This window comes from Corythoichthys intestinalis, chromosome 1 (genome assembly GCF_030265065.1).
Source record: "Corythoichthys intestinalis isolate RoL2023-P3 chromosome 1, ASM3026506v1, whole genome shotgun sequence".
Lineage (NCBI taxonomy): Eukaryota > Metazoa > Chordata > Actinopteri > Syngnathiformes > Syngnathidae > Corythoichthys > Corythoichthys intestinalis.
The window spans coordinates 80,990,546-81,008,496 of NC_080395.1; the positions used below are offsets into that span (position 1 = coordinate 80,990,546).

General features: G+C 39.7%; 1 protein-coding gene across 8 annotated transcripts in view; it reads right to left on the reverse strand.

Moving 5' to 3' along the window:
- Positions 1-17,951, reverse strand: part of LOC130919347 (protein-cysteine N-palmitoyltransferase HHAT-like) — a 359,144-nt gene that overhangs the window by 104,287 nt on the left and 236,906 nt on the right. The window lies entirely within an intron of this gene.

Sequence of the window (17,951 nt, forward strand, 5' to 3'; positions counted from 1 at the left end):
CGATACGACCTATCTGAGGATGTGTTAAAGTTTAAAGTTATTTAGCCTCCTTACTTAGTTGTCAGACTCATGTTGAAGACGGTTTTAGTAGCCTTGACAACAACTAGCCAGCTGAATTAGGTGAGTTTGAATAACACACAACGGTTGGTAACAAGAAACTGACCTGTTTATTCAGTGACAAAACACAAAACATTATAAATAAACAGAAATGGCATAGTCAGTCAGTCAAACGTGCAAATAATATTGTAAACTGTCTTTAAAAAGCAAAACACACCAACAACCTCAGTGGAAAATCACACAAATCCCCCAAGCTATTAGATGTTTTTAATGTTTCGTGCATTAGTTGCAAAAATTGTATAAAAAGCCTCTCAGGTTTAAATAAACGACTATTTCAGTTAACATTTTAAAACAGTTGTTAGGTCTAAATCTAGCAAAATAATAAAGACCTAGAGGAGGACGAAGACAAGGATCAGAACGGAGACAGAGATTAGGCTTTACGCTGGCGGCCGTCAGGAGAAAAGGTTGATGCGGAGCGAGTAGCTCACAACAAGCTAATCTAACCACCCCCTGAGGAACGCAGCCTTTTCATAACACCTAGTTTTATAACACCTAGTTTTAAACACACATAATTGCATTAACTATTGTAAATATTGTGAATATTGTTAATACTGTTATTGTGAATATTGTTAATACTGTTATTGTGCAAAAGCATTAAAGCACATCTCACACAGTAAATAAAATACTCAAGTCCCCGTTCTGTATCAACAGCTTTAAACTACATTCAATTCATTTAATTTTGCGAATCAACTGTTAAAATTGCTCCCGTTATTCCATAATTTCCCTTCTGTCTACTTTCGACATGTGAAAGTTTTATAACTGTTTTGAAGATAGATTGAAGTCAAGATTTTGCCGATTTAGGAGTATTTTAGATAAAGAGTTAATCAGGTTCGCTTGGAAGGTTCACAACAGCCTACTAGGGAAGTCTTCTGCTTTAAGATGGCGGCTGTTTACTAACGCATCTGGTTTTCAACACTTCAATGTTGCTAACGCAGTCAAGTCATCATATCCTGATTATTTTGCCGATGGAAATGGGAACATCCATAACATTAATGATATCGTTGATGGTTTTAATAAATTTTTTTTACAAATGTTGGCCCTCAGTTGGCTGCTGAAATTCCATGCCATACTGTTAATAACTGTCACAAAACGATTAGAAGAAATCCATCTTCGATGTTCCTCACATGTACAGACGACAAGGAAATTATTAATATTGTATTAAAATGTAAAAGTAAGTCATCTGTGGATTATCATGATATTAACATGTTAGTAATAAAAAAGATTATATTTTCCATTGTAAAGCCCTTAACATATTTCTGTAATTTATCACTTCAGTCTGGTTGTTTTCCTCAAAAAATGAAAATTGCTAAAGTAATACCATTATTCAAGAGCAACAATAAACACAATTTCACAAATTATAGACCAATCTCTCTATTGCCACAATTTTCAAAAATTTTAGAAAAACTTTTTAATTCTAGACTTGAAAAGTTCCTAGAGAAACATCAAATACTAAATGCAGGACAATATGGGTTTAGAACGCATAGAACTACTTCAATGGCAATAATTGAGGCAGTAGAGGGAATTACTAATGCACTTGACCAGAAAAAATATGCGGTTGGGATTTTTGTTGACCTCAAGAAAGCTTTTGACACAATAAATCATTCAATCTTACTTGAAAAATTAGAAAAATATGGTATTCGTGGGGTAGCTGGGGACTGGGTGAAAAGTTATTTAACAGGCAGGGAGCAATATGTCAACATCGGCTCTTATTCATCAAATAAACTAGGTATTTCATGTGGGGTTCCACAGGGGTCAGTGTTGGGGCCTAAGCTTTTCTCTTTGTATATAAATGGTATATTTAATGTATCCCAAGTTATAAAACTCATTCTCTTCGCAGATGATACAAATATTTTTTACATTAGTGACAGTTACATTGAACTTGTAACTACCGTGAACAGGGAACTAAACTTGATTAAAGAATGGATGGATATAAATAAATTATCATTGAATATAAGTAAAACTAAAGCAATGATTTTTGGGAATGCAAAAATTGATACAAAACCAACATATAGTATTGAAGGTATACAAATTGAAAATGTTGAGAATAAATTTTTGGGAGTTATAACTGATGACAAACTGTCTTGGAGACCCCACATCAGACATATAAAAACCAAAATTTCAAGAAGCCTTTCAATTTTGAACAAAGTTAAAATATATCTTGATCACAATGCACTCCGTATTCTGTACTGTACCTTGATTCTCCCATATCTTACATACTGTATGGAAGTGTGGGGGAATACCTATCGCAATACGACAAATCCTTTAGTCATAGTACAGAAACGAGCAGTTCGCATCATTCATAAGACTTGATTTCTGGATCATACCCATGAACTATTTCTTCAATCTAAATTGTTTGAATTTCAAGACCTAGTCGATTACAACACTTCCATAATTCTATACAAAGCTTTTAAAAACACATTACCCGCAAAGTTACAAACACATTTCACCATTCGTGAAAGAGCTCACAATTTAAGAGCTTACGGGGAGTTCGTACTTCCTAGATTTAGAACGACTCGTAAGAGCTTCTGTGTGTCTGTACGAGGAGTTAAATTATGGAACAATCTGAGTTCATCACTAAGAGAGTGTAAAAATATTCACATATATAAATTTCATTATAAACAATTAATTTGGTCTAAGTATATTCAGGGAGGGTCTTAAATGTACAGTGTAGGTCTTTTTACCATACTGGTATGGATATACGCAACAATATAAGTGTGTGTGTATTTGTATATATTTACACACACATATATACACACACACACATATATATATATATATATATATATATATATATATATATATATATATATATATATATATATATATATATATATATATATATATATATATATATATTTTGGTTTTGTTGTTCTTGTTTTCTCTCTTTTGACTGAGGGAATCGATATTGAGGGTTCGGCCCGTTACATGTGTCGGGGAAGGAAGTATTCTATGTAACTAAACAGAAACAGGTTGCAGGAAAATAGTTATTTATTTTGATGATACTTGAGAAATCGGGGTGGGATTTAATAAGTTTTCTTCGTCCCACTCCCTTTCAGGCATTTTGTTTTGTTTTGTTTTGTGTCTTTTTTTTGTCTCTGTTGTTTCTTGAAAGCAAAGATCTGTATTTGTGAAGATGAATGTAACTGCATGAAATGAAATGAAATTAAATGAAAAAAAAAAGTCTGTCGTGAGCATCTGGTTCTATATACATGATATCTATTATCTCCAGTAAAACGACATTGAAGTAGTTTGTTGCGGCTGTCAGCAGCAGTCAGGTATTCTTGTGTTTTTTATCCAGCGGCATGAATTCAGGTAAAGCCGTGAGTCGAGCATTGGCATTACCCGGGTCTAAGACAAGTTATGTTTACTTTCGGGACGCAATGCGGTCAGTTTCTCATTGCATCCTGAAGACCGCGCTGTGTATTAGTTTCGCTTTACTTGACATATTTCAATCATCGGAATTTGGATGTTTGTGAATCGTTCTCGAATCTTCAGCGGGCGAATCGCGTGTTGGATGGTGCGTCTTTACTCACGTGAGATAATGGCTCGTCATCAAGAACGAATTCTTCGGCAATGACTCTTGTTATTCCCTGGGCTTTGGGACTGTCGAGTGCCAGTTTGTCACGCATAGCAAAAGTTTCTGCCAGTGTTAGTTGCGTAGGACCTTTCTTTTTGTCTTCAATTTTCTTAACATACTCCTCATTTTGTTTGTGGTGGTATTTCGCTAAATGCTTGATTAGGTTGGTTGCATTAAAACTTCTTACAGCTTTACCACTACGCTGGACTTTATTGTGGCATATGTTGCACTCTGCCTCTTCATCTTTGTCGTCCTTTAAGGTGAAATGATCCCACACAGCTGACATTTTTACCAATAAAGTCTCTCGGTAAATTGGGAGACGGTAATGTAAATGTAGTTTGTTGAAGGTGTGCCGTAAAATGCGGACCGGATTTGAGGGAAATCGAAGCAAAAAAATGGAATGGATTATATAAATCGGTGCGCTGGAAAACCCGGGCCAGACTTTTTAAAAAAAACTGGATCGGAAGTCTGGATCAGAATTTTTCCAGTGTTCCGAACCGATACCGATGCGCATTTTTTTGCCCATATCGGCGTCCGATCCGATCCAAATATCGGATCGGGACATCTGTAGTTCATACTACAGGTCTTAATGCACGAATCAGATTTTTTCGTGTTTTCCGACTCGAGTCAGGCATTAACTCAGTGCTTCTCAATTATTTTCTGTTACGCCCGCCCAAGGAAGATGGAAATGTTTCGCGCGCCCCCAAATTCTGCCACCACTGTAAATAATATCATTTGTGTATAATATTACTATTATAAGTACGCCTCTGCCTCACGTTGTGTCTTTTTTTTCCTATTAGAGAAAATAACAGATCAACTTAAATATTATTAGGGCCCGAGCACTAAACGTGCGAAGACCCTATTGTTTTGCAAAGGATTATTATTAGGGCCCGAGCACTAAGCGTGCAGAGGCCCTATTGTTTTGCAAAGGATTATTATTAGGGCCGGAGCACTACGCGTGCAGAGGCCCTATTGTTTTGCAAAGGATTATTATTAGGGCCCGAGCACTACGCGTGCGAAGGCCCTATTGTTTTGCAAAGGATTATTAGGGCCCGAGCACTAAGCGTGCGAAGGCCCTATTGTTTTGAAAAGGATTATTTTTAGGGCCCGAGCACTAAGCGTGCGAAGGCCCTATTGTTTTGCAAAGTATTATTATTAGGGCCCGAGCACTAAGCGTGCGAAGGCCCTATTGTTTTGGAAAGGATTATTTTTATTTTATTTATTTTTTTTTCAGGGCAAATGAAAACGGCCAATTTGGAGGCCTGAACATGCACGAAAAGTGACCAAAATTTGCACCTACGTGTGGAAAATTGTAAGTTTCGATAATTTTGCAACGTTGCCAAAAAATGTAACAAAATGGCTCAGTGGCGCCCCCTTGAAATTTTAAATTTCGCCTATAACATTAGGGTCCGTCAGCGTAGAGCAATGAAATTTGGGGGGTCTATACCTTGTCCAAAACCGCTCCAAAAAAGCATTGGCACCCATATTCCAAACCCAACAGGAAATCGGTTATTTTGGATCGAATATGAAATTTTTATCGATTTACAGGGTGCACATTTGAGACCTTATCGCCGAGGGAGTTAGTTGGATCATCTTCAAAATTGGTGAGACTGTTCATGAGACATATGAGATCTTAAGTTTTGAAAATGGTGCGTTTTCATTCACGGGTCTGACCTGGGCGTGGTGCCAAAGTCGGTCATTTTTTCGGCAAAATGACAAATTCAGTAAATGACTAATAGTTCCTTGACACAACGTTCAATCTTTTTCATATCTGGCATGTATGTGCGGTATCCCACCCTTAACACGAGTGCATTGAAACATTACTCATTAGGCCTAGCGCCCCCTAGTGAGAACAGGAAATGCCTTTTTTTACGAGACAGGCTCCTCCTCCAAGGGAAAAAAATCTGGTGACCTCAAACCTGTTTTAGGGGAGCCTCAAAACATGTGTTCAGGTGCCTGATGAAAAATATTGAGGTTTCGTTGAAGCGGAGGGGTCCAAACAGGAAAGTGAAAATGACCGTCAACAATTTGCCTCGCAAAAGACTTTGAACAGTCATAACTCGGCAGATATACAAGATATCTGCGCCAAACTTCCCGTTCTTGTTGAGAGTCATACTGTGAAGGGTCTGGTAGGGGTCATTTGCATCAACTCTACAGTGCCAACTAGTGGCGACAGAAAGGAGTTTTAAAAAAGGCCTTTCCTATTGGGTTTTTTCAACGTAGAGCAATGAAATTTGGGGAGTCCATACCTTATGCAAAACTGCTCCAAAAAGTCTCTTGCACCCATTTTCCAACTCCAACAGAAAATCGGTTATTTTGGATCGAATGTGAATTTTTTATCCACTTGTAGTAAAGTATACATTTGGAGGCCTGAACATGCACGAAAACTCACCAAGTTGTGCAAATACATGCGGCTTTGCGTGGATTTTGATAATCTTGCGGCGTTACAAAAAAATGTAACAAAATGGCTCAGTGGCGCCCCCTTGAATTTTTCAAAAAGGCGTTTCCTATTAGGTTTTTTTTAACGTAGAGTTATGAAATTTGGGGAGTCAATACCTTGTGCAAAACTGCTCCAAAAAGTCTCTTGAACCCATATTCCAAACCCAACAGGAAATCGGGTATTTTGAATCAAATGTGAAATTTTTATCAATTAACAGGGTGCACATTTGAGACCTTGTCACAGAGGGAATTAGTTGGATCATCTTCAAAATTGGTTAGACTATTCAGAAGACATAGGAGATCTAAAATTTTCAAAATGGTGCGTTTTCATTCATGGGTCTGACCTGGGCGTGGTGCCAAAGTCAGCCATTTTTTCGGCAAAATGACATTCAGTAAATGACTAATAGCTCCTTGAAACAACGTTCAATCTTTCATATCTGGCATATATATGCGGGATCCCACCCTTAACAAGAGTGCATTGAAATATTACCCCTTAGGCCTAGCGCCCCTAGTGGGAACAGGAAATGCCTTTTTTTACGAAACAGGCTCCTCCTCCAAGGAAAAAAAATCTATTCACCTCAAACCTGCAAGAGGGGAGCCTTAAGACATGTGTTCAGGTGCCTGATGAAAAATACTGAGGTTTGGGTGAAGCAGAAGGGTCCAACAGGAGAAGTAAAAATGACTGAACCCATTTCGTCTCACCACAAGTTTTGAACAGTCAGAACTTCTACAACACATCTGCGCCAAACATCTCGTGCTTGTTGAGTCATACTCTGAAGGGTCCTGTAGGGGTCATTTGCATCAACCCTACAGCGCCAACTAGTGGCAATAGAAAGTCACTAATTTTTTCTAATATATGTCCAGTTCTTTTCAGGTTGGTCATTGTAATTTCAAGACTTTTGTAATACTTATTTCACGGCCCATGTCCACATGTCTCTGAGACTCAGGCAGCTTATAGAGCCACAGAATTTGGCACACTTGGTCGAATTGGCCCAGTTAAAAGATTCATTTTGGTTTTGAATAAGGGCTTGGTTGCACAGCTCAGTAGCGCCTCCTTTTTTGTAGTACTCTTTCCAATAGGGGTTTTTATCTATTAGGTGTGTGAATTTAAAGAGGCGACTTTCGAGCATGTTAGGTTCTAAAGAGGTGATTAGAGAGGACGACCTGCACACTGTCCGAGTTGTGCAAGATTGCGAGGGCCCGTTCAGTCCTGCTTGCAGGCCTAGTTACTAGGGCCCGAGCACTTCGCGTGCGAAGGCGCTATTGTTCTTCGAAGGATTAAGGCCCGAGCACTCTCAGCGTGCGGAGGCCCTATTGTTCTTCGAAGGATTGTTATTATTTTTTCATGGCAAATGAAAATGGCCAATTTGAAGGCCTGAACATGCTCAAAAACTCACCAAAATTTGCACATACATCCGGTTTCGCGAAAATTTCGAAAATTTAGCAACGTTTAAAAAACATTTTTTTTAATAGCTCAGTGGCGCCCCCTTGCAAGTTTAAAAATATCTTTTCCTTTGATGTATTTCAACGCAGAGCGATGAAATTTGGGGAGTGGATACGTTGTCCAGAACCGCTTGAAAAAGTATAAAGCATCCATATTCCAAACCCAACAGGAAATCAGGTATTTTGGATTGAATGTTGAAAAACATGCCATTTTTGTGGAAAACCAGCATGCACATTTCAGACCATTACGCAGAGCGAGTACGTTGGATCTTCCTCAAAATTGGTGTAAGGCTTCATGAGACATATGAGATACTAAATTCTGAAAATGGTGAGTTTTCGTCCACGGGCCTGACCTGGGCAGGGTACCAAGTCGGGTGTTTTTTTGGCAACGTGCCAATTTAAGTAAATGACGAATAACTTCCTGATACAAGGTGCAATCTTTTTCATATTTGGCATGCGTGTAAGGTGTCTTAACCTGAACACGACTGCATTGATATATTTTCCATAAGGCCTGGCGCCCCCTTGTGGGAAGAGGAAAGACCCTTTTTCACGAGAAACGCTCCTCCTCCTTGGGAAAAAAAATAATTGACCTCAAACCTGCATCAGGGGAGCCTTAAGACATGTCTTTAGGTATCTGATAAAAAATATTGAGTTTTCGTTGATGTAGCAGTACCCAAACAGGAACGTGAAAAGACCCTTGGCATTTTGTCTCAAAATGGCCAATTTCAAGGTCTGAACATGCTCGAAACTCACCAAAATTTGAACATCCATGCGGCTTCATGTAAATTTCATGAATTTAGCAACATTGCCAAAAGATGTAATAAAATGGCTCAGTGGCGCCCCCTTCAATTTTTAAAAAAGCCCTGTCCTATTAGTTTTTTTCCACGTAGAGCGATGAAATTTGGGGAGTGGATACGTTGTGCAAAACTGCTCCAAAAAGTCTCTTGCACCCATATTCCAAACCCAACACGAAATCGGGTATTTTGGATTGAATGTGGCAGCAAATGCCACTTTAGTCAAAAACCAGGCTGCATGTTTTAGACCATTACGCCAAGCCAGTAAGTTGAATGCTCCTCAAAATTGGTCAGACTGTTCATGACACATATGAGATGTCAGGTTGTCAAAATGGTGACTTTTCATTCACGGGCCTGACCTGGGCAGGGGAGCAAATTCTGTGTTTTTTTGACAACACGCCAATTCAGCAAATGACTAATAACTTCCTGATTGAATGAGCAATCTTTTTCAGATCTGGCATGCATGTGAGGTATTTCAGCCTGAACATAACCTTAGTGAAATATTACCCATTACGCCTGCCGCCCCCTATTGGGAACAGGAAACAACTTTTTAACTAGGCCTGCAAGCAGGACTGAACGGGCCCTCGCAATCTAGCGCAACTCGGACGTCACGCAACTAGGACTGTGTGCAAGTCAGGGTTGTGGCAGATCCTCCTCTCTAATCATCTCATTAGAACCTAAGATGCTCGAAAGTCGCCTATTTACAGTCCCACACCCAAGAGATAAAAACCCCTATTGGAGAGAGTACTACAAAAAAGGAGCCACTACTGAGCTGTGCAGCCAAGCCCTTATTCAAAACCAAAATTAATCTTCTAACTGGGCCAATTCGACCAAGTGTGCCAAATATTGTGGCTCTATAAGCTGCCTGAGTCTCTGAAAAAAATATTTCCTTTAAATGGTGAACAAAGGGTCGTCACGGCAACAGACAGAGACACGTGGACATGGGCCGTAAATAAGTATTTTAATAGGTCTTGAAACTACAATGACCAACCTGAAAAGAACTGGACATGTATTGGAAAAACGAGTGACTTTCTATTGCCAGTAGTTGGCGCTGTAGGGTTGATGCAAATGACCCCTACAAGGCGCTTCAGGGTATGACTCTCAACAAGCACGGGAAGTTTGGCGCAGATATGTTCTATATCTGCCGAGTTATGACTATACAAAGTTTTTGGAGAGAAAAATTGTTGACAGTCATTTTCACTTTCCTGTTTGGACCCCTCCGCTTCAACGAAACTTCAATATTTTTCATCAGGCACCTGAAGACAGGTCTTAAGGTTTCCCTTATGCAGCTTTGAAGTAGATTGATTTTTTCCCTCTATAGGAGGAGTGTGTCCCGTAAAAAAAGGGCATTTCCTGTTCCCACTAGGAGGCACAAATGGTAAATTTTCAATCCAGTCCTGCTCAGGCTGGTATACCTCACACACATGCCAGATTTAAAATAGATTGAAGGTTGTATGAGGGAGTTATCAGTCATTTTCCGAATTCGGTGTTTTGGCGAAAAAATGGCCGACTTTGGCACCCCGCCCAGGTCAGGCCCGTGAATGAAAACACACCATTTTGATAACTTAAGATTTCATATGCCTCATGAACAGTCTCGCCAATTGTGAGAATGATCAAACTAATTCCCTAGGTGCCAAGGTGTAAAATGGGTACACTGTAAATCGATAAAAATTTCACATTCAATCCAAAATACCCGATTTCCTGTTGGGTTTGGAATACGCATGCAAGAGACTTTTTGGAGCAGATTTGTACAAGGTATCGACTCTCCGAATTTCATCCCTCTACGTTGAAAAAACCTAAATGGTGAGGCCTTTTTGAAAATTTCAAGGGGGCGCCACTGAGCCATTTTGTTACATGTTTTCGTAACGTTACAAGATTATTGAACGTTATGCAAAGCCACATGTATGTCCAAATTTTTGTGAGTTTTCGTGCATGTTCAAGCCTCCAAATGTAAACTCCTACTGTGAACCGATAAAAATTTCACATTCGATCTAAAATACCCGATTTCCTGTTGGATTTGGAATACGAGTGCAAGAGACTTTTTGGAGCAGTTTTGCATAAGGTATCTACTCCCCAAATTTCCTCACTCTACAGTGCTGCTCAAAAGTTTGTGAACCCCCTCAACATTTTGGAATTTTCTATTATTTCAACCTGATTTCCTAATCAATCAATTCAGTAGTTTTTTTTTTTTTTTTTTTTTTAACAGTTGTGTTGTCGAGACTAAATTAAAAAGAGTTTTCATCAACTGATGTAGGTGCAAAATTGAACTGTTTGGTCACAACCAAAACCGCCATGTCTGGCGAAAAGTCAACACTGCATACCACCAAAAGAACCTTCTCCCAACAGTGAAGCATGGAGGTGGGAATGTCAAGATCTGGGCTTGCTTTTCATCCTCAGGACCTGGACAACTCCACATAGTCCAGGGAATCATGAATTCTGAGGAATATTGTCAAATCCTAGAACATAACCTGACGCCATCTGTTTTGAAGTTAAAGCTTGGCAGAAGGTGGATCATGCAACATGATAATGATCCAAAGCATTCCAGCAATACAACCAAGGAATGGCTGAAAAAGAAGAAGATTCGTGTTCTGGACTGGCCCAGTCAAAGTCCTGACCTAAATCCCATTGAAATGCTGTGGCGGGACCTGAAGCGAGCAGTTCATGCCAGACGCCCATCAAACCTCTCTCAACTGACTGCGTTCTGCAAGGAAGAATGGGCAAAAATCCCCCAAAGTAGATGTGAGAGGCTGATTAGTCACTACAGAAACCGTTTGGTTGAGGTAATCTCTGCAAAAGGAGGCGCAATATCCTATTAACTGAAGGGGTTCACATACTTTTGCACACATGATATCTGAGTTTTTCTTAAATCAACCACTTTTGTTAAATAAAGAATGACAATATAACTATTTCTTTTGTTTCAGTCCATTATTTAGAATGTCAGTATTGTGGATTTGGGTATAACTTAACATTTAATAAGGTTATTTTAGTTTTTTTTACAAAAAATCTGACCATCGCTGTGGGGTTCACAAACTTTCGAGCAGCACTGTATGTTGAAAAAAACCTAATAGGAAAGGCCTTTTTTAAAACTTCTTTCTGTCGCCACTAGTTGGCACTGTAGAGTTGATGCAAATGACCCCTACAAGAACCTTCAGGGTATGACTCTCAACAAACACGGGAAGTTTGGCACAGATATGTTGCATATCTGCCGAGTTATGACTGTTCAAAGTTTTTGGCGAGACAAATTGTTGACGGTCATTTTCACTTCCAGTTTGGACCTCTCCACTTCAACGAAACCTCAATATTTTTCATCAAACACCTGAACACATGTCTTGAGGCTCCCCTGAAACAGGTTTGAGGTCAATAGATTTTTTTCCCTTGGAGGAGGAGCCTGTCTCGTAAAGAAGGCCATTTCCTGTTCCCACTAGGGGGCGCCAGGCCTAATGGGTAATATTTCAATGCAGTCGTGTTCAGGCTGGGATATCTCATATACATGCTAGAAATGAAAAAGATTGAACGTTGTATCACGGAGTTTTTAATCATTTTCTGAATTTGGTATTTTGCGCAAAAATGGCCGACTTTGGGACCACGCCCAGGTCAGACCCTTGAGTGAAAACTCACCATTTTGAAAACTTAAGATCTCATATGTCTCCTGAATAGTCTGACCAATTTTGAAGACGATCCAACTATTTTCTTCAGCGACAAGGACTCAAATGTAAATCGATAAAATTTCACATTTGATCCAAAATTTCCGGCTTCCTGTTGAGTTTGGAATATGGGTGCAAGAGACTTTTTGGAGCAGTTTTGCACAATGTATCGACTCGCCAAATTTCATCGTTCTACGTTGAAAAAAACTAATAGGAAAGGCCTTTTTGAAAATTTCAAGGGGGCGCCACCGAGCCATTTTGTTAAATTTTTTTGTAGATTATCAAAATGTACGCAAAGTTGCATGTATGTGCAAATTTTGGTGAGTTTTCATGCATGTTCAGGCCTCCAAATGTAAACTCAAATGTTCACAACTGTGAACCGATAAAAATTTCACATTTGATCCAAAATATCCGATTTCCTGTTGGATTTGGAATATGGGCGCAAGAGGCTTTTTGAACAGTTAGGCATAAGGTATCTACTCCCCAAATTTCATTGCTCTACGTTGAAAACCTGAGAGGAGAGGCCTTTTTGAAAATTTTAAGGGTCAAGGGGGCGCCACTGAGCCATTTTTTGACATTTTTTTCAAAACGACACAAGATTATCGAAATTTACGCAAAGCCGCACGTATGTGCAAATTTTGGTGACTTTTCGTGCATGTTCAGGCCTCCAAATTGGCCATTTTCATTTGCCCTGAAAAAAGAAGAATAATAATAACTAGGCCTGCAAGCAGGACTGAACGGGCCCTCGCAATCTAGCGCAACTCGGACGTCACGCAACTCGGACTGTGTGCAGGTCAGGGTGGTGGCAGATCCTCCTCTCTAATCATCTCATTAGAACCTAACATGCACGAAAGTCGCCTATTTACATTACCACACCCAAGAGATAAAAAACCCTATTGGAGAGAGTACTACAAAAAAGGAGCAACTACTGAGCTGTGCAGCCAAGCCCTTATTCAAAACCAAATTAATCTTCTAACTGGGCCAATTCGACCAAGTGTGCCAAATATTGTGGCTCTATAAGCTGCCTGAGTCTCTGAAAAAAAATATTTCCTTTAAATGGCGAACAAAGGGTCGTCACGGCAACAGATAGAGACACGTGGACATGTGCCGTAAATATTTTAATAGGTCTTGAAACTACAATGACCAACCTGAAAAGAACTGGACATGTATTGGAAAAACGAGTGACTTTCTATTGCCATTAGTTGGCGCTGTAGGGTTGATGCAAACGACCCCTACAAGGCCCTTCAGGGTATGACTCTCAACAAGCACGGGAAGTTTGGCGCAGATATCTTGTATATCTGCCGAGTTATGACTGTTCAAAGTTTTTGGAGAGAAAAATTGATGACAGTCATTTTCACTTTGCTGTTTGGACCCCTCCGCTTCAACGAAACTTCAATATTCTTCATCAGGCACCTGAAGACAGGTCTTAAGGCTTCCCTTATGCAGGTTTGAGGTAGATTGATTTTTTCCCTTTAGAGGAGGAGTGTGTCCAGTAAAAAAGGGCATTTCCTGTTCCCACTAGGAGGCGCCAGGCACAAATGGTAAATTTTCAATCCAGTCCTGCTCAGGATGGTATACCTCACACACATGCCAGATTTAAAATAGATTGAAAGTTGTATGAGGGAGTTATCAGTCATTTTCCGAATTCGGTGTTTTGGCGAAAAAATGGCCGACTTTGGCACCCCGCCCATGTCAGGCCCGTGAATGAAAACACACCATTTTGATAACTTAAGATTTCATATGCCTCATGAACAGTCTCGCCAATTTTGAGAATGATCAAACTAATTCCCTAGGTGCCAAGGTGTAAAATGTGCACACTGTAAATCGATAAAAATTTCACATTCAATCCAAAATACCCGATTTCCTGTTGGGTTTGGAATACGCATGCAAGAGACTTTTTGGAGCAGTTTTGTACAAGGTATCGACTCTCCGAATTTCATCCCTCTACGTTGAAAAAACCTAAATGGAGAGGCCTTTTAGAAAATTTCAAGCGGGCGCCACTGAGCCATTTTGTTACATGTTTTCGTAACGTTGTAAGATTATCGAACGTTATGCAAAGCCGCATGTATGTGCAAATTTTGGTGAGTTTTTATGCATATTCAAGCCTCCAAATGTAAACTCTTACTGTGAACCCATGAAAATTTCACATTCGATCCAAAATACCCGATTTCCTGTTGGATTTGGAATATGGGTGCAAGAGACTTTTTGGAGCAGTTTTGCATAAGGTATCTACTCCCCAAATTTCCTTGCTCTATGTTGAAAAAACCCAATAGGAAAGGCCTTTTTTAAAACTTCTTTCTGTCGCCACTAGTTGGCACTGTAGAGTTGATGCAAATGACCCCTACAAGAACCTTCAGGGTATGACTCTCAACAAACACGGAAAGTTTGGCGCAGATATGTTGCATATCTGCCGAGTTATGACTGTTCAAAATTTTGGGCGAGACAAATTGTTGACGGTCATTTTCACTTCCAGTTTGGACCTCTCCGCTTCAACGAAACCTCAATATTTTTCATCAGGCACTTGAACACATGTCTTGAGGCTCCCCTGAAACAGGTTTGAGGTCAATAGATTTTTTTCCCTTGGAGGAGGAGCCTGTCTCGTAAAGAAGGCCATTTCCTGTTTCCACTAGGGGCGCCAGGCCTAATGTGTAATATTTCAATGCAGTCGTGTTCAGGCTGGGATATCTCACAAACATGCTAGAAATGAAAAAGATTGAACGTTGGATCACAGAGTTTTTAATCATTTTCTGAATTTGGTATTTTGCCTAAAAATGGCCGACTTTGGGACCACGCCCAGGCCAGACCCTTGAATGAAAACACACCATTTTGAAAACTTAAGATTTCATAGGTCTCCTGAATAGTCTGACCAATTTTGAAGACGATCCAACTTTATCCTTCAGCGACAAGGTCTCAAATGTAAATCGATAAAATTTCGCATTTGACCCAAAATTTCCAGCTTCCTGTTGGGTTTGGAATATGGGTGCAAGAGACTTTTTGGAGCAGTTTTGTACAATGTATCGACTCACTAAATTTCATTGTTCTACGTTGAAAAAACCTAATAGGAGAGGCCTTTTTGAAAATTTCAAGGGGGCGCCACTGAGCCATTTTGTTAATTTTTTTTTATAGATTATCAAAATTTACGCAAAGTTGAATGTATGTGCAAATTTTGGTGAGTTTTCATGCATGTTCAAGCCTCCAAACGTAAACTCCAACTGTGAACCGAAAAAATTTCCCATTCGATCCAAAATACCCGATTTCCTGTTGGATTTGGAATATGGGTGCAAGAGGCTTTTTTGAACAGTTAGGCATAAGGTATCTACTCCCCAAATTTCATTGCTCTACGTTGAAAACCTGAGAGGAGAGGCCTTTTTGAAAATTTTAAGGGTCAAGGGGGCGCCACTGAGCCATTTTTTGACATTTTTTCAAAACGACGCAAGATTATCGAAATTTACACGAATCTGCACGTATGTGCAAATTTTGGTGACTTTTCGTGCATGTTCAGGCCTCCAAATTGGCCATTTTCATTTGCCATGAAAAAAGAATAATAATAATGAAATTTGCTTGATAAAATCCAACACATAGAACAGATATGTCATCTTGAAAGGCAATTTAATATAAAAATACAATAGAGAACAACATGCTGAATAAATGTACAGTGTACAGTGCATTAACAACGAAATGCGAATATACTGTCCTCACCAGGACGCTACCGCTTGGTCCTGGCTATAGACAGCGAACTCCAAAAAGACAATTCTGGATGTCCGCATAATTTGTTGAATCAATTTGGTCCTCGATAGCAAACAGGTTCACATCACCGTAAATAAATGATAATTACGTACTATTACAGCAATAATGTAACAGATTAGCATGCGTTCGCTAGCATTAGCACACCATTCAAACAACCACACAACTGGCTGTAAGTGTCCGCTCGCGGGTGGAAAACACACAACAACAGAAAAGATGATACACGCAGGCGTTGCCTCTGTAGAGATATTTTAAAGGCATAAACAATGAACGTAGGTTCGCAGCCGTCTTTCTCTCTCGCTAACTAGTCCACTCACTCACTCACTCACTCACTCACTCACTCACTCACTCACTCACTCACTCACTCACTCACTCACTCACTCACTCACTCACTCACTCACTCACTCAGAGCTACGTAGCTGTCTGTCTTCTTCTGGTGTGCGAGCGCTTATTCACGTAAACAAGTGCGAGTGCGCTCCCAGGTGGGCGTGAAAGCGCCACAAACTAAATGCATCCATTTCAATATAAAAAAGTCAATTATACAATTGAACATACATTGCCAAAGGCAGAACGCGAACGTGGCCATAGCTATTAACAGTTATTCAGATAACTATAGCATGCTAACAAGTTTACAAAACCATCAGTCCAAAACACCATAATAACACGGGAAATTATATCATAATGTGTTAATAATTTCACTCACCAGGGGGCACCAGGCCTAATGGTTTTGTAAACCTGTTAGCATGCTATAGTAATCTGAATAACTGTTAATAGCTATGGTCACGTTCGCGTTCTGCCTTTGGCAATGTATGTTCAATTGTATAATTGACTTTTTTATATTGAAATGCATGCATTTAGTTTGTGGCGCTTTCACGCCCAACTGGGAGCGCACTCGTTATTATTATTTTTTCATGGCAAATGAAAATGGCCATAGCTATTAAGAGTTATTCAGATAACTATAGCATGCTAACAAGTTTACAAAACCATTAGTCCAAAACACCTAAATAACATGGGAAATGTTATCATAATGTGTTAATAATTTCACACATAAGTCACTGCTGAGTATAAGTCGCACCCCAAACCAAAATATGAAGAAAAAAAAACACGACTTATAGTCGGAAAAATACAGTAGTCTTTTACTGAATTGTATTGTCAAAAATAAGACACATTTGCTGCCCTGCCCAGGAAAGGGCCGTGAATGAAATGTCACCATTTTGATAACCTAACATCTCATATGTGTCATGAACATTCATTCATTCGTTCATTTTCCATGCCGCTTTTCCTCACGAGGGTCGCGGAGGTGCTGAAGCCTATCCCAGCTAACTCGGGGCAGTAGGCAGGGGACACCCTGAACTGGTTGCCAGCCAATTGCAGGGCACAAGGAGACATACAACCATTCACGCGCACACTCATACCTACGGACAATTTAGAGTGCTCAATCAGCCTACCATGCATGTTTTTGGGATGTCTGACCAATTTTGAGAAGCATTCAACTTACTGCTTCGGCGTAATGGTCTCAAACGTGCATGCAGGTTTTTGACAAAAATGCAAGATTCAATTCATAATACCCGATTTCCTGTTGGGTTTGGAATATGGGTGCAAGAGACTTTTTGGAGCAGTTTTGCACAACGTATCCACTCCCCAAATTTCATCACTCTACGTCGAAAAAAACTAATAGGACAGGCCTTTTTTAAAAATTGAAGGGGGCGCCACTGAGCCATTTTATTACATCTTTTGGCAATGTTGCTAAATTCATGAAATCTACATGAAGCCACATGTATGTGCACATTTTGGTGAGTTTTCGAGCATGTTCAGACCTTGAAATTTGCCATTTTGAGAGAAAATGCCGAGGGTCTTTTCACTTTCCTGTTTGGATACTGCAACATCAACGAAAACTCAATATTTTTCATCAGATACCTAAAGACATGTCTTAAGGCTCCCCTGATGCAGGTTTGAGATCAATTGATGTTTTTCACCAGGAGGAGGAGCCTTTTTCGTAAAAAAGTGTGTTTCCTCTTCCCACAAGGGGGCGCCAGGCCTAATGGAAAATATTTCAATGCAGTCGTGTTCAGGTTAAGACACCTTACATGCATGCCAAATATGAAAAAGATTGGACCTTGTATCAGGAAGTTATTAATCATTTACTGAAATTGGCGCGTTGCCAAAAAAACACCCGACTTTGGTACCCCGCCC